General features: G+C 42.7%; 1 protein-coding gene across 4 annotated transcripts in view; it reads left to right on the top strand.

Annotated features, from left to right (window-relative positions):
• FARP1 (FERM, ARH/RhoGEF and pleckstrin domain protein 1) overlaps positions 1-23,175 on the top strand; it is a 268,577-nt gene that overhangs the window by 17,504 nt on the left and 227,898 nt on the right. Inside the window, exon 1 of one of the 4 annotated variants that reach the window (XM_035003153.1) lies at positions 22,237-22,702. The exons of the other annotated variants lie outside the window; for them this stretch is intronic. The gene's annotated coding sequence lies outside the window, so the exon portion shown is untranslated. Of the gene's footprint in view, positions 1-22,236; positions 22,703-23,175 lie in introns of those variants that run through there. 4 annotated transcript variants of the gene reach the window in all.

The raw sequence follows: 23,175 nt of genomic DNA, 5'->3' as shown, positions 1-23,175 counted from the left end.
TATACATATGTTTTTTGAATTTCTCTCCCCTCCCCCCAGTCTTGCTTCAGTAATTCTTAAATTAGTGTGATTAAGGTGAAAGGTCTTATGAGGTCATTTCTTGTTGACCTTTCCTCTGAGGAATGCAGCTGAGCTTACAGTGGGGAGGGGGTGGTCCCCAGACGACCTGCTCTTGGAATATTTATCATGTGGAGATTTCCCAGAATGTGCTTAGAAGGATTTAGGGCCTATGAAGACTCTGCCCTTCCTGTCTCTTTTATCAGTGGATTTTTTTTTTTTTCTCAGTGGTGTTTGGGGGGAGGGGGGTGTGGGAGCCACTTTCCATTAGCAATGTTTAGCCTTCCTCATGAGTTAGAAAATAGAACTGTAGTAGGAGTGTTTCCAGAACAGTCTCTAGTGTTAAAGGAAACACCTAATTGTAGGATGCTTCTGGCAATTAATACTTGCATGGGGCATGCTTGTCTGCCAGCTTGGGGGCTGCACAGTGGTGCGGGGTTTCCAAGAGGGGCGTGTGCAAGAACTGGGGAAGTGTTTGCCTTCTCAGTGATGTGTGCTGGGAAAAAAGCGCCTTTCCCTCGTGAACCTGTAGACGCGGGCTAATTTTGTTCACGTCTGCGTAGCTGCTGCCCGGCACAGGCCGTGGCCCATTGTCGGTGCTCATCAGACTGCAGGAAGGAACTGAGAGGCCCTTTGGGGCTTCTTGGTAAAATTACCTTGAACCTCTCAAACCTGAGCTGACTGACCTCACCCATTGTCTGGCCCGCGTGGTCTGTAAAAGCCTTGAATTTATAATCACAGATTGATGGCAAATCTAAATTTTATTCATCACCCTGGCCCTTGGACACCGTTTATTCTACTCTAGAATACCCGTCTATTAGCTTCTGGACTTCATTTCAGTCGCTGCCATGCATGGGCCTGGTTGGTCTCTTGTGAAGTTAGAGAATCCTTCACAATGTTCTATGAATGGCTGAGGCTGCCTTTCAAATCCAGAGCTTCGAGAGCTGACAAATGCTCATTTAAGGGAAGAAAAAACTTGGGGACCGTGATCTTCTACTCTAGTGGCCTGTAAATTGAATCCTTCTGACCACCTCTCTTTAGATGAATTCTGTATCAATTGCTGGGTTGCTTGGCTCTGAGTAATGCTTTTGCCACCAACACCAGTCTTGACTTTGAGTGAACATTGTGTCTACGAGCATTGAAGATTATGGGGAAGGAGAGGGGAAAAAAAAGGATCGGGACAGGGGGCGCCTGGGTGGTTCAGTTGGTTAAGCGACTGCCTTCGGCTCAGGTCGTGATCCTGGAGTCCCAGGATCGAGTCCCGCATCGGGCTCCCTGCTCGGCAGGGAGCCTGCTTCTCCCTCTGACCCTCCCCCCTCTCATGTGCTCTCTATCTCTCTCATTCTCTCTCTCAAATAAATAAATAAAATCTTTAAAAAAATAAAAAGGATCGGGACATTGGCATATGGGTATTTTGCCTCCATTAATGTTGGTCGATCTGCAGTCTGTCTCGGCCATTGTGAGGAGTGCTAAACAGCTGGACTCTGTTTACCTGACCCCCACTGGGCCGCGTTTCAGGGCCTCTTGTTTTGAGAATGAAGAATAGGGCATTTTAATTCAAGACTGAAGGAGCGAGAAAGTCTGGGGGGCTCTTGGTGGGTTCATGCCCAAGTCTCTCAGTTCTTCCTAATGGAATCTCTTGACTCTTGATTTGGATTTGATGACACAACAGAGGCGTTTCTGCCTCCTGCTGTGAATCCAGTGGTGGCCTTATTCATCTTTTAGAGAGCTGAGATTGTTATTGCCTGTGCAAAAGGCTCATCCCCTTGATTGTTTGAAGAGTTCGGTAGGTAGCCTTCTTCCTTGCGGCTGTTCTAGCTTCCTCCTCTGTGGCCTCAGGTGTATTTTTGTGTGAGAGGGAAGTTTCTCTCTGATGGTTCAGCAGGTAGGGCTGCCCAAAGCGAGATGATAGGATTTTTGCTTAATCCTCCCATTTACCTTCAAAATACTATGCCCTTTCGTTGGATTTAAAAATTCTTCTTTTGCTTGAGTCTATTTTTGAGTTTGTGATATCTTGAAAAGATTGCAAAATTGTACTGTAATTTGGCAATGGTGACGGTATTAAAGGAAAGGAAATGTTTTCTGAGAAACAGTGTGTGCATGTGTGTGTGTGTGTGTGTGTGTTTTAAGATTTTACTTACTGGAGAGAAAGAGCGAGAAAGAGCACGAGCGGGATAAAGGGCAGAGGGAGAAGCAGGCTCCTTGCTTAGCAGGGAGCCTGATGTGGGGCTCAATCCCAGGACCCTGAGATCATGACCCAAGCCTAAGGCTCTAGATCCTTAACCGATTGAGCCACCCAGACGCCCCTGAGAAACAATGTTTTAAGGCAAATTGTAACTATTAAATTATGAAGAGGTACCCAGAGCATGCCACTCTGTGCATGGCCCAACATACTTTGGTTTTAAATCCCAGTAATGCAGAGTTCACAGTGGTCTGAACTCTGTCAGGCTGAAGTTTATTTTAACAGAAAGCTATGGAAAAAGGTTTATTAAGCAAATAGGGAAAATAAAGTTAGATGGGGAAAGTTGATTCCCTTTAAGAGAAGAAACTTTTCCAACACTTGGGAATCATTCATGAATCTTACCATTAAAATAAACCTGTTAGGACCTTTATGTGATAATCGCCCATCATTTAAGAGCATAACATCAAGAAATATTTTATACATCGACATTTAACTCAAATGGTAGCATATACTATATGCTGTCTTGTATCTTGTTCTTTTCACTTAATATACCCTGGAGATTGTTCCAGATTAGTACATACAGATTGCTCCCATGTTTTTATGGGCACATCATAGCCATTTTATAGGGATACCCTCAGTTATCTGTAGTGTTTCCCTGTTGATAGACATTTAGATTGTTTCAGAGATTTTGGTCTTATAAACAGTGCTGGAGTGAGGATCCTTGATGTCTGTGAGTATATTTGAAATATAAATTCCTAGAAGTGGAATGTGTGTCAAAAAGATACGTGTTTTCAGTGTACATAGATATTGCTGTATTGCCCTCCCAAGAGTTTCTACCCATTTATTCATTTTACTCACTCTTAGGTACTGTTTACCATGTGCTGTGCTAAGAACTGTTATTATTAATAATTCTAACAAATATTAACGTGTTTAATTCTCAGAGTGACTCTTAGAGGTACTGTCATGATCACAGTTTTAAAGATGGGGAAAACTGGGGGGTGCCTGGGTGGCTCAGTCATTAAGTGTCTGCCTTCGGCTCAGGTCATGATCCCAGGGTCCTGGGATCGAGTCCCGCATCAGGCTCCCGGCTCGGCGGGAAGCCTGCTTCTCCCTCTCCCACTCCCCCTGCTTGTGTTCCTTCTCTTGCTGTGTCTCTCTCTGTCAAATAAATAAATAAAATCTTTAAAAAAAAAATAAAGATGGGGAAAACTGAGGCCATGGAGATGATGTAACCCGCACAAGGGCCGCGTGCAGATAGGGGTGAGGGAGGATTTGAACCCAGGCAGTCTGGATCCAGAGTCCCCTCTTAATCATGGTGCTTAACTGCCTGTTAGAGTGAGGAACTACAGTGATGTCAAATGCTTACTTTTTTCCTAATCTGACCAGTGAGATGTCAGGCTTTCTTAATTGTCATTTGGCATTTTTCTTATTAATAGTTGAGGTTGGACATATTTTCACATGTAGACAGGCCATTTGGATTTTCTTGGCCATCTCTCCACTACTTGGTCTTCTTGCCTTTGCGCATTTTTCTCTTAGGTTGCAAGAATTTTTCCTGTGATTTGCTGGAGTTCTTTTGCATATGGAGAAAATTAGCCCTTTGTCAAATGTATTTCAAATGCTTTGTCCTACTTTGTAGTTTCCTTTTTGGCTCTGTACTTTATCAGTCATTTCCTCTCTAGTGTCTGGGATCTAGGTTATGTTTAGAGAGCTCTTCCTCGATCTGAGAGCATTTTTAAAAGTCTCATACTTTCTTCTAGAGCTTTATGGTTTTTTCAAAAAACTTATGTTGGTTTAAAGAGTAACATAGGATCCAGCTTTAGTTTTTTCTAATAACAGTCAGTGGTAGTGACATGCAGCTGTACAGGAATGAGAACCAATCTCCCAGTAGATTAGCATTTGAGGGGTCATGCTATTGTTATAGATTCTGCTGTGACTATTGACAGCTGAGCCTTGCTGTTAGCCATATGGCTCCCGTTTATCACGTGGCTTCCCCCCCCCCTTTGTGCCCAATTTTGCTTTCCCTGGAGTTAATAATTACTTAGCGTTTCCTTTGCTTCATTTTCCATGTATTTAACCTAATTTATTTCAAAACTCCCACCTCTTACCTAAGTTCCTTTATGAGTATTCAAATTCATCAGATGTTCAGATAGTCTGTGTTTTATCCTCATGAAATTTGTCTGGAAGTCTTATGAGCTGCTGTGGTCTGGGCTAGGTTGTTTTCTGGCTTGGTCAGCACCCTCTCGTGTCTCCCATGGTTACCCCAGACACCCTTCTGTCTCTAGCACTCGATGTAGGATCTCTGGCCTAGTCAGCATCAGGGATCTCTCCTGGGAGTACCCCTTGCTTCTCTTCTTGAAATCGTGTTCTTGGAGCCTATCTCATTCTATTTCCATGTTTTCTCTGTCATTTTGGTGGAGCCCCTCCTTCAGTGTGTGGGGAGACCTGTGGGCCGGGAGAAGCTCTGAAAACAGGATGATGGGGTGCAAGGCTGTTTAAGAAGTAGTTAAAGCTTCCAGGTCTTCCTCTGTACTTCCTACTGGGACAGTGACTTAGCTCTCTGAACCCCTACCTCACCCATGTTTCAACTTCCCTCCCCCTCTCAATGTGGCTATAGTACTGTGTTTGGTTAACTCAGTACTTGGTTTATACAATTTTATCACTGTATAAAGTGTTCACTGCTAAGCCAGATTCTTTCTTTTCACTGCTTCCTTCAAAAACTTTGTTTTTCCTGGAGGTAATTCACTTCTTAAAAACTTGCTTGATTGTCTATATACCTACTGCTAATTTCTTTCTTCCAAATAATTTCAACAGACCCGTCATTTTTCTTTCAACTACATTGTACCAAACTTTGAACACATCTTATAACCATTCAGCTTCCCCATCTTTCTCCCCAGTGTGTACCACTGTCTCTAACACCCCCATCGTCTGTCTCCTGTCTGGATGAGTTGTACTTTAGACCCTGTACGCAACCATCATTCAGAGGCTTTCCTTCATTGTTTTCCTTTCCTGGACCCACTCTTTCCTGGACTCTATATCCTTTAGTTTCATAGTTTTCTGCATTGTTTTGATAGAATACATAGTCTAGTAGCTTTCTCAGAAAAGTGCAGAGGAGCTAAATTTCTTTAGAATTTTTGCTTGGAAAAATGCCTTTAATGTATGGTTAGATTTGCTTGATAATTTTACTACACATGGAATTAAAAATTCCTTGAAATTTGAAGACATTGAAATTTTGCTTCCTTGAAATTTTGAAGACTGTTCCCTTGTCATCTAGTATCCTTTGTATGTGATTTATTTTCTTTCTGGAACATTTTAGAATCTTCACCTGATTTCTCCTATTTAGAAGTTTTACAGTATTTAGCATATATCTCAGTGGGTCCTTTTAAAATTACTTTTGCTGGGCATTTGCTTTTCTTTTTAATTTGGAGACATTTGTCTATCAGTCTGGAACATTTCTTGAATTAAAAAAACAGTTTCTTTTAATTCTCTCTTTCTGTAACTTCTATTATTTTAGGATTAGGCCTTATGATTTCCCTATCTTTTTAAATTTCTGTTTGTTTTTATGCTCTACTGTCTATGAAATTTCTTTAGATTAACCTTTCAACTAACTATAGTATAGAAACAAAAATTTCAGTTATCTATATTATTAATTCTCAAGAGCTGTTGGCCTGTTTTTATAGCATCTCTCCCTATATTTTGAGACACAGTGTTCTCTCTGGGGATCTTAATTCTAGATTTAAAAACATTTTCCTCTGCTCCCTGTAATGTCTGCATTTTTCAGAAGGCTTTTCTCTTCCTCTGCATTTTGGTCCAGACTTTCATTTTGTAAGCTTTCCTTAAATGTTTGCTGATCCTTGGCTGTTTATTGAGAGCAAGTATTAAGAGTGTAAGATACAGAAAATCAGATCTGAACCTCTGTGCATGTGGACATGGTTTGTCCATTGTTGATTTTTCTTTAAAGTGATGAAGCAGCAACTGGTCCTTTTGTTGGAAGAAACCCTCAAATGTTAGTATGTGTGTTTGTTCAGATTCTCCAGAGAATGATTTCTCAAGCCTTTCCTGGAATAAGCCTGGGGATAAGCTAAGAGTATTCTGGAAGCAGGATGGAGGAAGGGGACAGTAGGTCCCGTGGGGGTAGTAAGTAGACTTTTCCTTAATTTCCACCATCGCTTGCTACGTTTTCAGCACAGAATCACATCTCCCTTTTTCATTGTACCTGGTGCTATGTTGAGTTTCTGATCTCCCCCATTCGATTTCATTGGACAGTAAGCCTCTTAACTGGTAGTTGGGGCAGATAGGGGAGGGGACCTGGGGCCCCGAGGTCCATCCTTTTTGTATCTGACCTGCACCCTCTGTTCTATCCTTCCCCTCACCCCCCCCCTTCAGCGGGGCCTCCCAGGGGCTTTGGCAGGGAACTGGCCTATTTGTTGGAACCCCTGGGAATCACTTAGGGCACCATCATCAGTTACTTCTCGCTGCTTTCCATTCATTGTCCAAGGGTCAGCTGAATGCCTTGTCTGCTCTTGTCTTTGCTGAGTATTGTTTTGTCCTTTTGAAGAGGTGTGTTTGCTGTCCTTTTGGTGGATCTTTGGAGGCAGAAGTGATACAGGCATGTGGTTTATCTGTCACGTTTATTTTGCCAAGAAGCAAAAATTTGCTGTAGAAGCAGTGATCATACCAGATCTAAATTGTTCAAAAAAAGAATTAGGTAACCTTTTCATTTTCTAGGGATGCAGATTTAGTCCAGTGTGCGTGGGTCAGTCGAAGAGAACTTAACAGGATTTGTTATATGATGGGTTTGCCGTGCAGACATGGCAGGTGCCCTACACTCACTCAGTTTTCTTGTCTCTTTCTCACTTGCACACAGAAAATCAAGCTCTGTCTGTCTGAGAGGTTTGTTTCTGTTTTTTGCTTTTTTGGATTGTTTTGTTTTGTTTTGTTTTTAGATCTCTTGACCACAGATGTTTTCACTGGCTCTGTGGGGGGTTGGCTGGCCTCCATCGGTCTAGCACTTCTCTTCTGGATGGAACAAAGAGAAGATGTCCCTGACAACTCAGGGCCGTGGAAATCCTGCTGTGCTTTCTCTGCTTTGTGTCTGTTCTGTTGGGTGGGGTGGGAAAAAGGACGAGAATTTCACTCCTGATGAGCCACGAATGAGACATTTCTGAGCAGGAATCCAGGAGATGCCGGGCTATTGATTTAATTTTGGCTTCTTAGGGAGGTCTTGGTGGCCTTGGGGATGAAGCGATGGGAAGGAGGGAGACACTGGCAGAATAAACAAGATTCTGAAAATAGGGTGTCATGGGGGTTGGCACCGGGGATGGGACTTGGCTCAGAACAGCTACTTTACCAGTGCCACCAAGCAGTTATGTGACCCCCTAGGAATTTCCCCATGACCTCACCTTCCCAGGGGTTGTAGCCAAAGAACTAGAAGCACAGGGCTGCCTTTAGCAAAGTTCCCCTACGATACACACCCACAAATCTAACAGCTCCTCAAAGTTCAGCGTGAAGGAGCAGAGAGAAATCACCTGTGAGCCCATAACGTGCCCATGTTCTGGGTTGTCTTTAGACCTTGGGCAAGTGTGATAGTTTCCATGCTTTGTGTGTGTGTGTGTGTTTGTGTGTGTGGAAATGGAGAAGCCGGAGGGAGAAGGAAGTGAGCTCATAACTAGCTTTTCAACACAGTGCTGACTTTTGCATTTCTTTGTACAGTATTTTGCCAGGCCTTTGACATCCGTTTAAAGAAGAAAAATTCTTTCTCCTTGAACATCTGTGCAAAATCAGATAGGGCGCAGGGTTCAGAGCCCAGCGAAAGTATGGGATAATTTGGCCCATTTCTGAAAGCCGGAGTGAGAGACAACAGATCCACTCTATTGTAGTGTACTGGCACTAACCCAGTAGCCAAGGCAGGCCGACAAATTGTGCCGAAAAGATGCATTCATAGTGCTACGTAATCACATTTTGAAAAATGTGCAGTAGATAAGCGGGGAAATAACGCATTCTGGCTGCTTCATAAATAAACGTAGTTAAGGATGGCTGTCACTCACGTTTGTATCTCTGGTGTTGGGCGTGCACATCAAAAAAAGCAAACCCAATTCGCTAAACCAGCTTGGCATACATACAGCCCCCTCCAAATTCAGCATCGGTTCATCGCATTCTAGCCCGTGCATCGCTGTGAGCCAGGAAATCGCGTTTAATTAGGTCATTTGTTCTTGAGAGTTCTGTCCTTGCAAAGAAGGAGAGGAATTTTTATGGGCAGTTGGCATACGTAAAAAGTCAGAGGTTCCACGGTTTGCTTAAATTTCAGGTGATACTTGGGAAAATTCCTTAAGAAGGAATTTTGTAGATTTCAGGATCTCAGTCAGCCTGGGTACAGTTTCTTCAGGTTTTGATTTTCGTTTACTCTCGTTTTTTTGCCTCTCGACCTGGAGTCTTTGGAATCCTAAGGGGTTGTGTCTGTGGAATGCAGGCCTGTGAGGTGTTTTCAGGATTTCAGAAAGCCAACCAGCAGAATCCTGCAGTCATGGAGGCCCGGAGTGGGAGTGGGAGGTGGGCCATCTCGTTAAGTCCTTGCACATTAACAGAAGCATTGGCGTTGTTTGGCTTGGCCGCGCCTTTCTCCCCGGGGCGTGGTGCCACGCAGTCACCCGCTGATCACAAGGACTTACTGACCATTCCTTACATGTGCCTTTTATGCACAACAAGGAAGTCGTTGCGGCCCGAGGCATGCGTTTTCTTTCTCTTTCTCCATCAAGGGATGGGGCTTGGGGAGTGGTAAGGTAGGAGACTAGGGACAGGGACCCTGATCCAGAGAGAAGTGACCACGGTCTGCGCTGAAGGCCAGCTGTCCCCACACTGCTCTGTTCACTCCCCCCAAGTGTACCCAGTATGGGGGGTGGTGTTCCTTTATACTGGTGCTGATGGGGGAGTGCTCTCATCCCATCCCAGTTTGCAGCTCTATTAGCAAACACCAGGGACCCGCCGCAGCTGTGGTCTCCGAGACAGAAGGGTCTCCACTGCTGGGGTATGGGAGCATTCCACTGGAGTCCTGGCTGCTTGCTTGCTTTCCAGCTCCAGACTACAGAATGTTTATGTCAGGTATTAGAAATACACAGACCGGAAGGAAATTGACCAAAACGTGAAGGACTTTTGTTTGCCGGCCCTCCGCTGATATGCCAGATTACCAAATTTTGCAACACGGTGCAGTGATTGTCTTTCTGCTTTAACTTGGCAAATGATCAGTAATGAGATCTATCCTGTTGTTTGAAAGTGGGAGGGGACTATATGTATTTTTGGTGTGTATCGGAATGTTCTCAAAGGTTGCTGACTCAGAGCACCTGATGAGGTTCACGGGGTGTGAGTCCGGCACACCTGAGGATTCTCAAACACATGGGAGGTGCTGTGGCCGAAACTCCACTGAGAGCTACAAGGAAAACCCTGGAGCAGAAGCTTAGGCTTTCTGCTTATCGCTGCCCGAAAGTTTCGTATTTCTTCTTTTGCGCAGGTTCCAGATGTTTTTGGAAGGCTTGAAAGTGAATAAAATAGCTCTTTGACAAAACTGACAGAAACTGAGAGGTTCGGGAAGGGGGGTGGGCCCAGTGAGTCATTGTACGGAAGCATTGTGTTGTTAGCTTTGGCAAAGATAGTTCTTAGAGAAAGCTCTGAAGTGACTCACTTTTCTGGGGCACGTGAGCTCTCTGCCTTGTCTCCTATTCGATTGCCATTCCCTGCCCTTGAATAGCAGTAACCAACACTTTCAGAGCACATGCTAGGTGTCAGGCATGGTTCTGAGCACTTTACATATATCACATTCTCAACATAACACTGAGAGGTGGACACTGTTACATTCGAGGAAACTGAGGCACAGAGAGGTCAAGCAACATGCCCAAAGTCACACAGCTGTAATCAGTAGAGGCATGATTTGAACCCAGGTTTTGCCCTCAACCACACCCCTGCCTCTGACTGGGCTAGTGGGGATGGGTGGGTGTGGTTCGTGGTTAAATTCAGGTAGAGGGTTTTGCTGAAGCGCTCTCTGTAGCAGGTGTTGGGCAGCCTGATTTAATTAATTTTTTGCTGACCAGCCAGTCTTTATTGAGGCACCTGTCTGCCATTCAAAACCAGGAGGTGTAACGTGGTTCTGTTTTCAAGGAATTCAGGGCCAGAGTTGGGATGTGAGATAATGTTGCTATGAAAATTTACATAAGACATAGTTGTTTTGTTTTTTAAAGATCTTTTTATTTGAGAGAGAGCATGAGTGGGGGGTTAGAGACAACCTCGAGCAGACTCCCTGCTGAGCGGGGCGGGGCGGGGGGGGGGGCCCTGATGCGGGGCTTGATCTCACAACGCCGAGACCATGACCTGAGTCACAATCAGGAGTCGGATGCTTAACTGACTGAGCCACCCAGGCGCCCCTAAGACATAGTTCTTTAGAAGGAACTCTATGAGGGGATGTTTGTATCTGTCTTGGGAGAAAAATAAGTTGCTGTTTTAAGTGAGAGATGGAAATATACCCAGAAGTGGGGGAGCTCCAGTACCTCTTTAATCTTCAACTGGTTTCTCCTGGTCTGAGAACAAGATTTAAGTCTTTCCTATCTTAAAAAACAAAAGTGAGCTAAAAAAATTTCCTTCCCAAACCATTCCTCCTGTTGACGTGTTCCCGGCCTCTCAGATGGATTCCTTGAAAGAACCATCTTTGAATGAGAGAGCTTAACTCTCTCACCTAATGCTCATTTCCAACTCGTTCCTATAAGGCTTCCAGTGGAGTCATTCCACTGCGGTAGTGCTTATTCTAAAACACATACACTTCTTAAAGATTTAAAAGTAATACATGCTTACTGCAGAAATGAAAACATGTATGCAAAAAAAAAAACCCCAAAACCTGTAACCTGTAAGAAATCATTGTAATTTGTAAGAAATTAGCATTGATGTTAGGCCACCTCTCTTCCCCTTAGCTGCAAATTTTTATCAGTTATGAGTTTTATAATGCAAAGGATTGTAGCATATTTATTCTGCTCTAATACCACAATTTCTCATAACTCTTAGTCAGTGCTTATCACCACTTTTCTTACTGTGGCCATTCCTGAGGCTTTTCATTTTGATTCATTCTTGGTTGGCAGGATCTCACTGTCGGATTGTTTTATTTAAAGCAGTCCTTGTGGGGACTGCATTCCCTGAGTTCTTCACTGCTTCAAGAGTGGCTGTTTCTTGCGCTTATATTTGAAGGATAATTTGGCTGAGTATCAAGTTCTTGGGTCACACTTTTTTGCCCTCAGAATTCCAGACGTTGTTGTCCATTTTCAGCATTGGGTATTTCTGGAGGAGAAAGCTAAGGCCAGGTTCATGTTTCTTCGCTCTTACACAGGACTGGTTTTTCTCAACAGATGTGCCTGTATGCTCTTTCATTCTTTCTAGAGTTTAGAGATTTATTTACTAGCCTGTCTGGGCATTGGTTGTTTTAGGTCTCTTTCCTGGGATTTTCTGTACCACAGTATCTGTAGATTCAGGTCTGTTTTTGCATCAGAAAGTTTTCTTCTGTTAGATCTGTTAATATTTCTGCACATATGTTGAATAGTCTTCACTTTTCAAGAACTATATTTGTTATGTTCTGTTCAAATCTAGCATCTAAATCTAGCATCTGTTCTTACAACCATTTATATATCTTTGTTTCTTTCCATTTAATTTTGAGTAATTTCCTCAAGTTTGTTCCCTGTGTCTCTTTGTGTTTTCTGAAGCTGGCTCTGTTTTATTGTTGCTGTTCTAGCCTGTAATTTTTTTTTTCCTAATCCACATCTTCTGTTCTATCAGTCCATTGAAAACCATTAGATTAATGGTAGTCATTTCTTGGAAACTTCCTATCTAGTCTCTGAGTGCCCTTTTTTAGAGAGACCATTTTATTGTAAATATTTTTCAAATGATGGAGAGCTGTGTTTTCTGAACTCTGAATCTGTTACCTTTGTTGATTTTCATGGCTACACCATGGGTGTTCAACCTGTGCATTCAGAAGGGGCCTCGCACTGGGACTAATGCTCTGCTGCGACTGTCTTGAAATTCTTAATTTTTGAACAAGGGGCCCTGCATTTTCATACCGTAGCCCCTCCTGTTGATTATTTTTACAATGCATATTATTATCTGCCTTCTGCCTGGGTTCTTACTCCATGATTACTCATATTTGAATGAGGCTGAGCTGTTTGCTAAAAACCCTAACGTGTAGGATATGTTGAAGGTCGGAAGGCTGGGGTGGGGAGTATTGCAAAACATCTGCTCTTATTTGTTGCGTCCACTGTTTTTTTTTTGTACCATTTCTGTTACTTCTTCTACCCTGAGAGTAATCTTCCTTCGGTTTTAACAAGTATTTTAATGTGTCATTTTAAAGTGACATGCTGTAATAGGGGTGTGCAGAAGGTATGATAATTAGAACATTGTTTATACTATTAGAATCTAAAAGCAGTTTATGAAACAGTGTGTGTAGTGTGATCCCATCTTTTGCTTTTTTTAAAAGCTGTGCATTAAAATATATTTGAAGGGAAATATACCAACATGTTGTTTCCCAGACTTCTCAAATCCATTCTACTCTTGCCTGTGGTGATTGCGGGCAGTGGGAGCTGCATCGTTTGGCGTTTCTCAGTAATAGTCTCAAGAATTCGTGAGAAACTCTTTTCTAGAGGGTGGTTTCAGTTACCCTACTTACTCTGTTTCTGCCTATTGAAGTAAAATTCATTCTTATGTTTTTGGCTGATGCTAATAGTTGGTCATCTTTAAGCCGATGACTATTTTTTAAGGTCCGTAATTTTAGTGATGAGTACTTTGAATGGGGAAGAACCGGTTTAATAAACACTTCTCTTGAAAAACAAAAACCAAACAACCCTCTGATTCTTAGTGCTCACTGATTCCCGTGGTGTTAATATTCCCACCACGGCCGATTTCAGGCTACCCACGTGGCATCATTGAACACAGAATTAGAAGGGGGTATGATGTAGCACGCTGTTCTGTAATATCGTCACTATACGTATACAGTGGGCAAAAATCACCTTGTGTAGAGATAACAGTAAAAATGTAGGAACATAATTAGGAAGTGATGACGTTTGAGTATTTATCACCTTCTTTTTAATATAATTTAAGTGTAACTTTATTTTATTTTTTTTTAAGATTTTATATTTATTTACTTGACAGAGAGAGAGAGAACACAAGCAGGGGGAGTGGGAGAGGGAGAAGCAGACCCCCCACCCCGCTCAGCAGAGAGCCCAGTGCGGGACTTGATCCCAGGATCCTGGGATCATGACCTGAGCTGAAGACAGACACTTAACCGACTGAGCCACCCAGGCATCCCAGTGTAACTTTATTTTTTAATAATGCCTTTTTAACAAGTGGCTGGTAAAAATTCCCCAAAATTTAACAGTGGCTCTCAGGAGCTGATTCAGACTGGCTCCAGATTACTACTGGAAAGAACTCTTGACAGGACGAGTAAAGTAAGTAAAGGGGCACTTGGCTGGCTCAGTCAGTAGGGATGCGACTCTTGATCTGGGGGTTGTGAGTTTGAGCCCCACATTGGGTGTAGAGATTACTTAAAAATAAAATCTTAAAAAAAAAAACCCCAAAAAGTAAAGCATTTCAGGCATTGGCGTTAATCTGGTTCTTCAGGTGCTGTTTTGATCTAGAATTTTATTCTGGGGTGGCTTGCTTTTCTGCATAAGATTGCATATGATCAGAATACCAGTAGACGATGGGAAATAATCGAGTACTGTGCTCCTTATTATATAATTTCTTGGCATTTGGAATAGGATGGTACCTTTCTTGGTGGACACCATTCTTGGCATATCATCCTTTAGGAGACTTAATACATCCCAGATGATTTTGATTCTCTAACATTTAATCATTCATCTTTTTTTGTTGTGTTGGTAAACCATACATAACATAAACTTTACCATTTTAACCATTTTTGAGTTTACCTTTCGATGGCATTAAGTACACTCGCACTGTTGTACAACCATCTCCGCCATGCATTTCCAGAACTTTTTCATCTTCTTCAGATGAAATAATGTATCCATCAGCAGTAATTCCCCCCTTAGCCCAGCATCTGGCAGCTTCCGTTCTGCTTGCTGCCTCTGTGAATTTACCTCTTCTAGCTACTTCATACAAGAGGAATCATACAATGTTTGTCCGTTTGTGTCTGGCTTATTTTACTTAGCATCATATCTTCAAGGTTCATCCATGTTGTATGTGTCAGAATTTCCTTTTTCCTTTTTTAAAGGCTGAATTATATATATATATATTTTTAAAGGCTGAATTATATATATAATTATATATATATATATATATATATATATATATAATTACTATTTTGGAGAGAGAGAGCATGTGCGAGTGGGAGGTGGGGAGGGGGAGGAGGGAGAGAGAGAATCGTAAGCAGGTTCCATGCCCAGCACGGAGCCTGACACAGGGCTTGATCTCATGACCCTGTGATCCTGACCTAAGCCAAAACCATGAGTCGGATGCCCAACTGACTGAGCCACTCCGGTGCCCCAAGGCTGAATAATACTGCATTGCACGTATATGCCACATTTTGTTTGTCCCTTCATCTGTTGGTAGACACTTGGGCTGCCTCTACCTTTTGGCTATCATGAATAATGCTGCTATGTACCTCGGTGTACAACTATCCGGTCAAAGCTCTGCTTTCACTTTTCTTTGGGATATATACCCAGAAGTGGAATTGCTGGATTATATGGTAATTCTGTGTGTAATTTTTTGAGGTATCGCCATATTATTTTATACTGCTCACTCATCATTTTTTGACCTGGAAGTCAATATAACTTTCCCCAATGATTGCATTCTTGTTGATTGTATTCCTTCCTGTGCAGATAATATGTCTTTCTATGAGTTTATCTTTTGTGAATGGTGTTCTTTTAGCACATCATATATTTGAATGTCTAAAGTGTGATGTGATAGCCCAATTAAATGTAAAGATAGTATCATAACATAAAGCATAATATGATGAGTGCCAGAAGACAAATACAGTATGTTCTGAGTGCTCAAATGGAGAGGAACAGGAAAAATTTTGTGGAGGATGTGGCATTTTAGATAATTTTTGGTAAAGGAATAAAATGTTGCCAGGTGGAGATTTGGAGAAGGATAATCCAGGCAGAGGTAAGGAAAGCGGGCTACGCGTCTTGAGTAGAGAAAGAGAGAAATGTATGGAGAGGTAAGTTTGGGTCACCCTAAGGGATCTGGGATGTTAGGCTAAATTGGAGAGCTGCAAAAGGCTTTTCAGTAGGAATTCAGTAACAGAATTTTAGTTGAGTTGAAAACATTTTAATCTGGGCAGTCAGATGGATTACCATTTGGAGCTGGAGATTGTATTTGCAAAAGCCATTTGGCTGTTGAAATAATCTAGCTGAGAGGTCTTACAGGGAAATAGAAAGTTAGTTCTCTTATTCCCATTTTCCTCTTGGTGATGTAATGTCCATGACCAGAGTTCTGTTCAATTTTGTCTGTCACCTTTTTACTTTTATTTACATCATTCGATTGAATATGACATGTAATATATATTGACCATTCTTTAGGGAGTCCGTCAAATCATTAAGACAATGAATTGTGACCCGAGAAAAGTCAAATAAAATCCTGAGGGGGGGGAAAAGTGTTCAATGTGGTATTTCAAGCTGTGAAGACAAATACTCTCCAAGCTCTAAAGTTCCTCCCAATGGGTGCAGTGTTTTTTTCTACTGAACACGAGTTGGCAGTGTTACCAACTTGAACTTGGCCGTTGGTCATCCTTTGGAGTGTGGACTCTTCTGGTGAGGCTGACCTTTCATGGTTTAGCAGCACCCAGGAGGGGTCCGGAGCAGTTCCTGTAAGAACAAAGTGTCATAAATGACAGTTGAATGAATGAATGAAGTTTTCAAATAGAAAGGCAAGAGGAAGGTACTTAAAGGTTTACAGTAATGCCCTGGTGCCTTGACCACTTCCTGGACTGCACAAGGTTACTTGAGGGCCCGATGTGGGCCTCCCTGTATCATGAGGACGGTGAGGGCTGAGCTGGCCACAGCTAATGCCCTTTGAAGGCCCTTCTTTCCTAGAGATGAGTTCCTGAGTAGTCCTCCTTCAGAGTGGTTTGTGGTATTTCAAGGTGTGTTTGGGGAAAAGTGTTGGCCTCTCGCATCAGGAGGTTTCTGAGGTCGAAACACCAGGTTGGCTGTAAAGTGATAGGGCGCATGGATGTTTGCAAGCACTGCGAGTGTAGACCATCACCGGCTTCCCGGCATTCCTTCCCCAGGGCGGGAGAGAGCACTTCTGCCTGTTGCGGGATACCTGGCCCCTTAGCATCATTATGTTCCCAGGGAGTGACCAGGCTGGGTGGCCTTCCAGTGCTGGCTGATGGAGGTGTGCTTTTCAGCTAGGTCATAGTGTGACCAGGTGCATGAACTCATGCCATCTGAAGGGCTTGAAGTAGGAAGGCAGGCTTCTTAAGGTTGTGAGTGTCAGAAAATAAGTATTTTTTTTTTTTGATCATGTGAGAATAAGAGATCCCATTAAGTTAAGAAACCTGTTATTATAGAGAGCAGTATAGAAAAGGGTTGGAATAAATGATAAATTCACCAGATTATGGAAATCATAGGAAAAGAAATTTCCTAAGCAACCAAATGTAATATTAAAATAAAATATGTATTCAGTACAGACAATATTTACTTATTTTTGCCATGCATATTACAAAGACTTCTCAAGTAAGGCGTAGTTGAATTTTTAATTTAAAAACTAGTTTGGGGGAGCGCTTGGGTGGCTCAGTTGGTTAAGTGTCGGACTTTTGGTTTTGGCTCAGGTCATGATCTCATGGGTTGTGAGATCGAGCCCTGTGATATAATAAATATATTTCAAATTTTTATTTTCAGTTTGAATTTTATTCACAGCCAAGGTTGGTGATTTCTGTTAACAGAAACCTTTTGAGTGATGGTTGTTTAAAAGCTCATTTTTTCTTTCTCATTGAAGTTCTTTGTCTCCATATTATACAATATTTTCTTTACTAGAAGTGTCTGTATTTAGTGATTGAGATTTGCCCCTGTCTTCTGTCTTTTGCCTGTTACCACTGTGTCATTCCCTTTTGTCCCTGTCTCTTTGGTTTTCTTGACCCTGACTGTAATAGCCTTTATATTAGCTTTTCTCTTTTTGAGCTGATCTGTTGAAGAATTGTTACTTTAGCAACGCCCAGGTGTGTGCAGTGGGGCAACTGAAGCAATCTCCACTCTTTTGTTATTTTCTTTAAAAATTTATTTTATTATTTGTTATTTTTTATTTTAAGTAGGCTCCATGCCCACTCTGGGTCTCGATCTCATAACCCTGAGATCAAGAGTCTCACACTCTACCAACTCAGCCAGCCAGGCACCCCTCTTTTATTCTTTTTTTTTTTTTTTTAAGATTTTATTTATTTATTTGATAGAGAGCACAAGTAGGCAGAGTGGCAGGCAGAGGGAGAGGGAGAAGCAGGCTCTCTGCTGAGCAGGGAGCTGGACGTGGGGCTCGATCCCAGGACCCCAGGATCATGCATGACCCGAGCAGAAGGCAGCCGCTTAACCGACTGAGCCACCCAGGCGCCCCTTTTATTATTTTCTTTTAAAAATATTTCACAATGGTCTCCTTCCTGTGAGGATCTTTTGCATTGGTATATGGACAGTTACTGTGCAAAACTTTTAAAATGGATGCTCTTCCTTTGTTGTACCTCTGTATCATCTTAAGGAGTGGTGAAACTTTGGAAAATGTCCTTTCTCTTAGGCTCTTCTTTCTAGGGATACTTTCATTATAAATCAGTGCTTGAAAAAGATCCTACCTTGAAGTCTTTACCTCCGTATATGTTTATTTTGTACCTTTTTCTCCCTCCCAAACTTATTACTAGCAAAATGAAGGTTGACTGATAGGAGATTTGCAGGGTCCACTTCCTTCCCAGCCAGGTAATTGATAGATGACATTTCCAGTAGTTCTGTAAACTACAGTGTCCTAGCTCAGGCTGTTGGAACACAACATACAGTAGACTTGAGTGGCTTAACAACACAAATATATTTTTCGCAGTTCGGGAAGCTGACAAGTCCAAGATCAAGGTGCTGGCTAATTTGATTCCTAGTGAGACCTCTCTTCCTGGCTTGAAGATGACCTCCTCCTCAACTGTCCTCACATGCTCTTTCCTCGGTAGATGTGTGTGTGGAGAGGGGAGATCTTTCTCTCTTCCTGTTCTTATAAAGGCCACTAATCCTATCAGATTAGGACCCCACCTTGATGACCTCAGTTAACCATAATTATTTCCTAAAAGTCCTGCCTCCAAGTTCAGTCCCATTTGGGGTTAGGGCTTTAACATACGCATTTTAGCGGGGGAGAGGGGGGCTGGGGGTGCTCAATTCAGTTCATAGCATGTAGTTTCTGTTTTTCCTCCCCATTAAAAACAGACTTGAACACAGGTAGTCCTTGACTCCAGAGTATCAATTCAAATGCTCTCAATGTACAGACAGTGGCCTCTTGCCACCTCCCTTAGACCAGCTTCTGATTCCGTTGCCCTCCTGTGCCCCCCTCCCTGGGACTGAAAACTTGATACACAGCGTGGCCTGGACCTTATGCTCCTGCGCAGCACTGCTGAGGTGTTAGAGGAACTCCCAGTCCCGCCACCCCAGCTCTTCGCCTCTGATGCTACTGCATGGCCGGGTTCCCAGAGTGGACTTGGTTTTCCTGCCCCCGAGAGCTTCGGCCTGAAGCCCCAACAAAGCAGATTCTTTGCCTGTGACGTGGAGACCCTGTCTATGGTGTCCAGAGTCATTGTGCAAGTGCAAATTTTGCATTTATTTATTTATTCATTCGTGCATGCATGCATGCAAGCAAGCTCTGTGCCCAACGTGGGGCTTGAACTCACGACCCCGAGATCAAGAGTCACATGCTGCATGGACTGAGCCAGCCAGGCGCCCCTGTTTTGTGTTTCTTTAACTTAAACATTTTAACAAGTTGATTCTCCTATGTGGCACAATCTTCATGTTTGTAATTTTTTTTTTTTTTAAGATTTTATTTATTTATTTGAGACAGAGAGAATGAGAGACAGAGAGCATGAGAGGGAGGAGGGTCAGAGGGAGAAGCAGACTCCCCGCTGAGCAGGGAGCCCGATGCGGGACTCGATCCCGGGACTCCAGGATCATGAGCTGAGCCGAAGGCAGTCGCTTAACCGACTGAGCCACCCAGGCGCCCTTGCTTTGAACATTTTTTCTTTTTAAAGATTTTATTTATTTATTTGAGAGAGAAAATGAGATAGAGCATGAGAGGGGGGAGTGGGAGAGGGAGAAGCAGGCTTCCCGCTGAGCAGGGAGCCCGATGCGGGACTCAATCCCGGGACTCCAGGATCATGACCTGAGCCGAAGGCAGTTACTTAACCGACTGAGCCACCCAGGCGCCCTTTGTTTGTAATTTTTGAGCGTACGCTATCCCAGGCAGCAGATGCGAAGTGATTGGGTTCACTGTTCTCTGGGTATTTGGAGCTGATATGAATGTAAATAAGGCTCCAAAGAACACCTTTGTGCCTGAAGCCTCTTTCTTCCCTGGGATGATTTCGCAAAGATAAAGTCTGCAAAATGGCAAATTCTAGGGAGTGCACAGTATTTATGCCATCGATGCATATTGGTTTCTAGAAGTGTCGTATCACATTTCCATCAACACTGGGCATATAACATTGAGTTTTACTTGCTATTCTACTTTCAAAAAAAAAAAAATCTCCAAAAAAATTCCTTTGGCATTTTAAGAAAAACCGTTGATCATAGGCAGTTGTTTTAAACTGACAAGAAACATGAGGAAGCCAGAGAATTTTGCCCATGTTGGTAGTAACGCCGTCCCTCTGTTCTTCCATGGATGTTCTACCAGGCAAAATAGATTTTATGAGATGTGTGTGTTTCTCCGGTCCCTTACCTAAGCAACAAGTTATGGATAGATGGATGGATGTGTGGATGGATGGATGGATGGACCGATTGATTGATCAGGGCTCAGTGGTCTTGAACAGTAAGATGCCATGCTGTGACTTTTGCTAGTTAGGGTTGTGGAGTCACCAGAAAACCGGGCTCTTCTTGCATTTGTTTATTTCCCCCCATAGGAAATGTGTGCTCACGTAGAAGCAGCCAGCTGACTTCTTTATTTAGAGAGACCTGTCAGAGCAGTGGTATCCTGCTACGAAGATATGTAACGTTGGGGTGTTTGGTGCATTCCATTTGGCGCATTGAAGTATCATTAACATACAGTGTTGTGTTAGCTGGTACATTTCTATTAAATATCCTGGCAGGTCTCCGTGTTAGTGCTTCGTTATCCACAAATATGATTTGCATGCCACTAAAACCTTCACTGAAGCAATAATAAAAGATATCTGGTGAGTTACAAGGATGGGGCCTTTTCCTGGGACTCATAGCCTAGGGAGATGTTCTTTATTTGGAAAATTTTTTGGGTGCCTTGGTTCAGTAGGAACCAATTTTACTGTCACCCAGCCCTTATTCCCACCTAATGCACAACCATGTTATGAACATTTCTTTGGAACACCTTGCTGAAATCCAGCTGTTCCATGGCTCTAATGATCTCCTGATCACCCAGCATAAAAATCTGACAAAAACAGAAAGGAGGTGATTGCAGCCCGATTTGTTCTTTTTTCTTTTTTTTTTTTTATTTTTTATTCTTATGTTAATCCCCATACATTACATCATTAGTTTTAGATGATTTGTTCTTAATAAAGCCGTCTTAGCTTCCAACTTCCTTTCTCAAGTCCTCGTCTTAATAACGATCCATTTTGACAATTGACTCTTAGTGCATTTTTAACTCTGGAACTACATAAAATTAATATATTCTTTTAGTTTCACTGCCTGCTTATTTTCTAGATGGATTTTGTTGCTCTGTCATGCTCTATAAATATTCTCCGTGGGTTTTTGAATTGTAGAAAATTTATATATTCCTTTAAAGAAGACTCTCATAGCTATCATATTGGTTCGTTCTCAACCCTAGTGGGGTTTTCTCCCCATTTATCTTTGTCTTCTTTAAATTGCTAATTAGCCAGGGGTGCCTGGATGGCTCAGTCGGTTAGGCACCCAATTCTTGGTTTTGGCTCAGATCCTCAGGTCCTGAGATCCAGCCCCACGGCGGGCTCTATGCTCAGTGGGGAGTCTGTTTAAGACTCTCTCCCTCTCCCTCTGCCCCTCACCCTGTGCTCTCTCTAAAATAAATAAATAAATAAATAAACAAATCTTTTTAAAAATTGCTAATTGGCCATAATTGCTTACCAGGATTAAGATAATTATGAATTACAATTTGAAAATTGAATAGAAATAAAATAGTTCATGTCAGAATGGTAAAATTGTTTATAATGGTCATAATAAATATGGGAGTGTAAGGATCTTCAGCTTTGAAACTTGTTTTTTGCAAACCGCTGTAGAAGTTCTGCTTGTGTTCCCTCTCTCGCTGTCTCTCTCTGTCACATAAATAAAGTCTTAAAAAAAAAAAGAAAGAAAAAGGAAAAATGCCCTTCTCACCGTTGCCTTACTATGGCATAGGGTATTCGAGCTTGCAAATGACTGGTTAAGATTCACTTTGTTCTCTGTTTCTGATTTTATGCTTTATGATCTGGGAGTATATAACATGTACATAGAACTCTTATAGGTGAATTTTGCGTTTCAGCAAAATCGTTGTTATTATATGAAAACCTGGAGTTATGATATAGGAAAATGTGTGTTATTTATTTGCCATTTCTTGCTGTCCAGGTATTGTTCTTTCTGCCCTTATTTATTGTACTGGGTGGGTTTGTATTTCCTTAATGGCTGGTTCCATTGGATTATAGAATGTTGGTGCCTTCAGAATGTTGGCTTCTACCTAAGTGAGCCTCAGGAGCCCCCCCGGGAAACAGAGCTGGTGGCATCTCCTTTTGGGTTATGAGGAGGATCAGGGAGACCCAGCCAGTGAGGGCCAGACTGACCAGCACCTGCCACTCAGCCGTGAACTTGCTGGGCCTCGCTTTCCCCTTCTTGGCACACTAGTTTTTTACAGATTCTCCCCAGAAAACTTTCTTCTGCGGGTAGCCGCCCCATATGGTGGTTGTGTGGGAATGAAGTAGTAGTCAAGAAGTCCTTCGTAATAAGTGGTACATGTTGTCAAGTGAAAGTGCTCAGTGACAAGAATGAAAAAAACCACGTATTTCTCATCGGGGACCGAAGTCCTGTGTTCCGATGTCTCATTTCACACGGTGACTGGTCCTTTAGGAGCCCGGAGGGTAATCTGGACCGGGTTCCTCAGCCCCCCTTCACCCCACCTCACTTCCCTTTCATGACATGTGGCTGCGGGAAGTTCTGTGTCTGCTTTCATGTCTGTTTGTTTTCACCCAGCAGTGTATTCCGTGGAAGCCGAGTGTTTGCCCTGGGAGAGGGTGGCTTATCTTCCTTTGACTTTGCCTGGCAGTGCCTACGCCGAGTGTCTCCACATCCCTTGAAGGTACACAGCACTTACAAGGGACTTGCCTTGGGCGCCTGGGTGGCTCAGTCGGTTGAGCGACTGCCTGCGGCTCAGGTCATGGTCCCAGGGTCCTGGGATCGAGTCCCACATCGGGCTCCCTGCTCTGCAGGGAGCCTGCTTCTCCCTCTCCCCCTCCCCCTGCTTGTGTTCCCTCTCTCGCTGTGTCTCTCTCTGTCAAATAAATAAATAAAATCTTTAAAAAAACAAACAAACAAACAAGAGACTTGCCTTTACCTGCGCTCTTGAGTACCTCTGGTTGTAAGACCTAAGGATTCACGGGTGTGGTGTGAATGCGCTCTCTACTGCATGAACAGACATTTGCAAAAAATCCTTGCTCAGAGAAGTGAGGGAGGTATTAAGACGTTTAAAAAATTCATAACTTAGGACCATAAAAAGACAGTACGCCATATTCTTTATAGGCCTGGTAATAATTCAGTAAGCATTTTGATTAT

Source organism: Mirounga leonina, unplaced genomic scaffold (assembly GCF_011800145.1).
Source record: "Mirounga leonina isolate KUSES-001 unplaced genomic scaffold, KU_Mleo_1.0 Mir_127, whole genome shotgun sequence".
Taxonomy (NCBI): domain Eukaryota; kingdom Metazoa; phylum Chordata; class Mammalia; order Carnivora; family Phocidae; genus Mirounga; species Mirounga leonina.
Note: the sequence above shows the minus strand (reverse complement) of the source record. Positions and strands in the feature narration are given on the sequence as shown.